Source organism: Lemur catta, chromosome X (genome assembly GCF_020740605.2).
Source record: "Lemur catta isolate mLemCat1 chromosome X, mLemCat1.pri, whole genome shotgun sequence".
NCBI classification, from domain to species: Eukaryota; Metazoa; Chordata; class Mammalia; order Primates; family Lemuridae; genus Lemur; species Lemur catta.
In genome coordinates this window covers 68,146,073-68,152,072 of record NC_059155.1, presented here as the reverse complement: position 1 = coordinate 68,152,072, position 6,000 = coordinate 68,146,073, and positions in this window count along the sequence as shown.

Here is a 6,000-nt window from a genome sequence, read left to right as displayed (position 1 = left end):
TAAACCGAGACTGTGAGCGCCTGTGCAGAAGGAAGACTTGTCCATTGTCCCAGCTGCCACTTGGATCACAGTAACAAAAATGCTGGCAGTTGTTGACATTCTCAACTTACAGGCCAGAGCTTTATGCGTTTTTGTTAATCACCGTCTACAACTTCCAAGGGTCAGGCCAAAAAAAGTAAGATCAGCCTTTTCCTGCGGGTGGAGCTTTCGAAGTTGGCATTTGGGCCCCTGTTATCTGACTCAAAACTCACAGGTCCCCCGTGAGGTGGGTAGGAAGTTTATCCCTGCTGCCAGAGGGCAGGCCAGACACGGAGAAAAGGACAGTGTTGCCTGGTGCCAGCAGCTTCAGAATAAAGACCTTCCCCCGGCCAGCTGGGAGTGAGTGGCCAAGCAGAGCCTGCCCTTCCCTGGCAGGAAGCTGTCTGCTTCTTGTGTGTGCTGAGACAAGGCTGTGAAACGCTAGCTTGGCTGCTGGAAGACAGGAGATCATTCTGGAGATCATCTCCCTCCTTGCATAATCGGAGACACAGAATATCCAAACTACTATTTCTCTAAAGAGCCTCGGGGAGGCAGCTGCAGTCAGTCCTGATCCAACAAGGATGAGCTATTCACCTGGCGGATTGGAGATGCCAGGGGCGTACTGTTAAAAGATAACGGAAGCAAAGCCAATATGTATTCTGTCACAGCCCAAAGCTTATTATTGACTCTGTTCTATCAACATTTTGTTTTTTTCTCTACTAGAGGAATTTTTCCTAGAAATTTGGATCACTCAATTAGCATGGCTCCATTTAAATCATTAAAGCATAACCCTGGCTTTGTATAGTCTCTGTTCGTGCTTTAATAATTATTTTATGACTGTGGAAAATTTTCTATAAATAAAGTATTTGCTCTTACTTTTTCCTGTTTATTGAGAAGCAAGTCAACCTTACCTCTCCCGCTTTCTGATCTCTACCCAGCCACAGCGCACACTCTCACACACACACACACACACACACACACACACACACACACACACACGAGACAGGTTTCCCTGTGCCTTACTACCCCACACTGATGTTGGGGCAGAAAGTGACAGACTGCCAAAATCTTTTGGCTCAACCCTCGTCTCCCTCAGAATGCAATTCACACCATTTCCCACTGCTTAGGAAGTGGCCAACACGACTTGTCTTGTGCATGGAGCAATCAGAGCGGTGTTGTTAATGCTGAACATTATGGACGACTCCTCTGGGCACTGCATGCCAGATCAGACGTGGTCCTGTTCCCAGGCTCCGGAGTGTGCGGTTGGGATTTTGCCTCTCTCCTCTCCTTGGAAGGAAAATTATTTCAGAGTCGCTCCCTGTGTGTAGGAGAACATTCCTCTCTCAACTGTAGAGGAAGCCATTGCCCACACCCTACAAATGTCTCTCTGCCTTTTGCATGCCATTTATGACTACTTAAGATAGGCTTAACATGGGAGATGCTTCTTATCTGATTCCTTTACCCCTCTATCATTCTCAGGAAATTTCCTGCTAAAGAGGCAAATAAAACACCACATGTGTATTATTTGTGGTTAGCAGAATTCACCGCACACTCTGGATATAATCTGATAGTGTCTCTTTTGAAGATTTTTATTACATCGATTGTTCCCATTATATTTTTAAGCTTTAAAATAAAGTGAAATCATGTAGTGAGGCATCTCCTCCACTGCTTTCTAAATAACATTTGTTCCCAGTTAATGAATATATTTACTTTTATGTTTTTGTTATTTCAAAGTCCAAAGTTGGACTATGGCATAATTTTAAATTAGGAAAATGTGGACCACAATGATTCTTAAGAATTTTAGATGTGAAGAGTCACTGTTGAGTTTTAGGACTTCCAATTCCAACAAATCTGTGCGCTTAGAAAGTCCTTCTCAGCAAAGTACCGGCTGCTGGTGCCGGGCACTGTGGGACAAGTTGTGTCCCCCCGCGCCTGTGTGCTCATCTGCAAGAAGCAGACAACATGCTGCCCTCAGAGTGCTGTGTGGAGGCTTGATGGGGTGATGTATATAAAGCACCTGACACCCCGGAAATCATCTGCTCCTTAATAAAACACTTCCTGCCTGCCCTTTCTTCTGAAACTTTGTTCAGAAGAATTTGTTCAGAAGATACTGTTTCATGTGCACATTTGGGGGTCCTGTCTTTATTAGGTCTGTTTTAAAAGGGGCCAAACATTTGCACCTTTAACCAGCATTTACATAATATGAGACTTCTGGAAATAGACCACAGTCTGTGACATGGGGCCACAGAGAGAGTCGGAAGAAATTAGTGCTTATCGTATGCGTAAGGGGCTTCCGTTTAGACACCAATTTTATCTATCTTCCCAATAGTTCAGATAAGGACAGTAGTCAGTGTACTGAGAAACTATAATTAATGAAAGAAGACTTTCTACCTATTGAAAATACTTATTTATCAGTACCTATTATAATTACAAGTGAATACAGTAAATATCTTGGATTGCAATAAAAATACCCACTCTAAAGATAATAGCTTGCTTCTATTAATTTTTAAAAGGAATGATAAGATACACTTTCAAGTTAGTAATTTTTTAATATTTTAAATGCATTTATAAAGTTCCATAAGTGACACATGAATTTGCAAAGCCCTACAATGCATGGGATTAAATAGTCAACTGATAAGCATCACGCCTTCTGAAGATAAGACTGTTCTAGAAAAGTGAAATGTAGATCAAATATTAGAAATGATCTCTTCTCTCCAAAGTTTAACATGGAAACATCAATTTGCACACTGATGATGTGAAGTGAGTGTTTATGCCTGGGTGTGTACAAAGTGCCAATGAGGAAAATCCCAGAGGCGCTGTGGGCACCAACACTAAGAACCACTCTGAAGAATGCTTGTTGCTCAAGAAATAAAGGATTGTACAAGTGGTGGTTTCTCTCTCAACACCTAGAAAGGCCCAGCCAGGAATCATGAGAGGGCTCTTCTGAGTGGAGCACCTCTTTGAAAAACTTGTTTTTAAATTCCTGAATGTGAACTCATAAAGTCACTGGCATATTTCTTCCCAGCCTTGGGCATTCATGCCAGGCAAGACGAAGTGCACCAGCCACGCCCATTCCACGTGGGCCCCACGCCCTGCTCACCCTCGGCTGCATCTTGGCACTCCGCGGTGTCTCTGTCTAAGGCCAGGCCTGACCCCCAAGCACCACCGGCTAAGGCTGTGAGGAACCCTAAGACGTGCTGCGTGTCCCTAGTCCGGTCTCCCAAAACCACACTGAAGACTCTAGCGTAGACTGAAATTCACAATCAATTTGTTCTTTACAACTATGCACGTTTGAAAAGGAAAAGACGTTTCTTGCTTCTTCCATCTTCTCTGTCTGAATAGTGAGCTAAACATCACCTTTTTTCTGTCATGTTTTGGTTTGTCTTGTCTCACTTTTAGGTTTAATGAAATGACTTCATTGGAAGGCACAAGGGTGAGAATTATTTTAAGCAAAGGAGGAAGGTAGATATCATTAAGCTGTGCTGAGCGAGAGTCCCAGGGCCAGGATAGGGTCCCCCCTCTAGAGAGCCTGGGTCTTGGTGCAGAAGGTGGTCAGTGTGTGACGCATGTGGGAGGGGACAGGTCCCCAGAGGAGGATCCCGGAGCGGTGAACGGTGGGAGGGGCCCACACAGGCCTGCCGGGAGCGGGAACAAGGAGACATTGGCCAACACTACTGAATGCCTGTTGTATACCAAACAGGCTACGTAGGCTTGCAACAGAAGGAAGTGGGAAGGGGGGAAGGAACCTGTAGGTGGACAGCCCCAGACCCTGTTCCTTAGTTTGACAGACCAACGGGAGGGACAGGGTCAGAACAAGTCACACAGCGCAGTGAACACGTGCTCAGTGGCGCGACTGAAATACTTGCAAAGAGCTGGATGGCCGTGGAGAAGGTAGGGATGTCCGGGAACGGTGGGCACGTGCATCCGCGATCCAGGAGCGATGCCGACAAGGAGAGTTTAGGATTGAAAGTCTCTGACCCGGTGCTGCTTCTGAGCTCCGAGGCTCAGACTCGATTAGAGCCCTTTGTGCTCCAATGACTGTTTTTCTTTCATAGCATTAAAAAAAAAAAAAAACATAACTAGCTCTCTATTATTTTTCAAAAGGCATTTATTTTACCAGTATGAACCTCCCCAGCTTGGCAACATTACCTGAAGTGTTCAAAACACTGCCTTTCCTTTCAAATACCTTCCTGCTGACTCTAAAATATCCACAAAGGAAAAGACTCATGTTAATGACGAGGTCTCAGTGTGACGAATCTCCAAGATCAACACCAAGGTGCATCTTTCTTCGTTTAATTGCGTGAAGCAGCAACACAGAGCCCCTTGTGTGGTGACTGAAGAGGCAGAAATTAGATATTTAGGTCGTCCCAGTGAATAGTGTTGGCTCCTGACTCTTCTCCAACAAGTGGACTTTTTGCTTCAAAATATGCAAATGCACATGGCAGTGCTTCCTTCTGCGAGCTACCTTGAACAATGGTCATTAAAGGTCTTAAAAGTCGTACTTCTAAGTAAACACACGGACATGCATTCAGGTTTTTAAAATTCTTTTTTTTTTTTTGCAGATAATAATTGAAAACTTTTAGATGCCTCATTCTTCGTGGGTGGGGCTTTACACCAACTGATCCCCAAAACCTTAAAAGTTGGTTGTGAACTCAGTTTCATGTTTCATAGTTTGGTTTAATAATTCTCGTCCTACAATTCCCTTATAGAATAATGAATTCATTTCCTACTGTTGCCTCACAGTTTATCACAAATTTAGTTGCTTAAAAACAATGCAAACTTATCATTTTACATCTGCCTACGTTATTAGTCCAAAATCGGTCTCTGTTGGCTAAAATTTACATTTTGGCTTGGTTGTGTTCCCGCTGCAGGCCTTGGGGGAGAATTCATTTTCGTGCCTTTTCCAGGGTCTGGAGGCTGCCTGCACCCCCTGGCTGGAGGCCCCGTCCCCCGTTGCCCCATCCTCCCCTTCCATTGTCACATTTCCTTCTCTGATTATAACTCTCGGCCTCCGTCTTGAATGCCCTGTGTGATGATCTTGGACTCACCCCTATAACCCAGGATCCTAAACTAAATCACACCTGCAAAGTCCCTGTGCCATAAAAGGTGACACATGCCCAGGCTCTGGTGACTGGGACACGGAGGGACTGGGGAGGCTGTTAGTCACCCACCACCTGCAATGGCGACACGTGTGCCTGTTTACGCATGAATATGGTTTTCACTCGCGAAAGAGCAAATGGTTGGCAATTTTTTAAATTGTACTGTTGTGTTTGTATGAGTCTGTTTGGCTGCCATAACACAATAGCACAAATTGCATGGCTGTAACAACAGAAATTCCTTTTCTCACAGTTCTAGGGGCTAGAAAACCCAAGATCAAGGTCCACTAGGTGAGGCCTCTTGTTGTGACTTGCAGACAGCTGCCCACTGTGGCTGACGTGGTGAAGAGAGAGCTCTGGTGTCCCTGCCTCTTCCTCTAAAGGCACCAGCTCTATGGCGTGAGGGCCCCACCCTTAATGATCTTAACCTTGATCACCTCCTCACAGGCTCTGTCTCCACACACAGCCACACTGGGGCTTCGGGTTTCAAACTATGAATTTTGAGAGAACACAACCCAGACCATAACATTGTTTATATCTGCTTAGGTGGTTGGGTGCCGGAGTAACTTAACCAAGTTTGAAAAGAATATATTTGAAAACTGCAAAGCTTAGTAAATAAATGAATCCAAGATCTGAATATATTGTTTTGGAAACATCTTCAAACTACAAGTCCAGAGACCAAACCACCCCACCTGTGGCTGTATCAGCTTTGCCCAACTATACTATCTGTCTGATTATAATTTGCTTTCAAACATGGAGATAATAACGCCTGTTATTCCCTTTAAAACATTGTTTCAAAGATAAGGTAGTAGCATAGTCTTTGTAAAAGCACTTCAAGAACTTTAAAGCACTTTATAAGGGTCAGTTGTTTTTCTAAATGATTTGA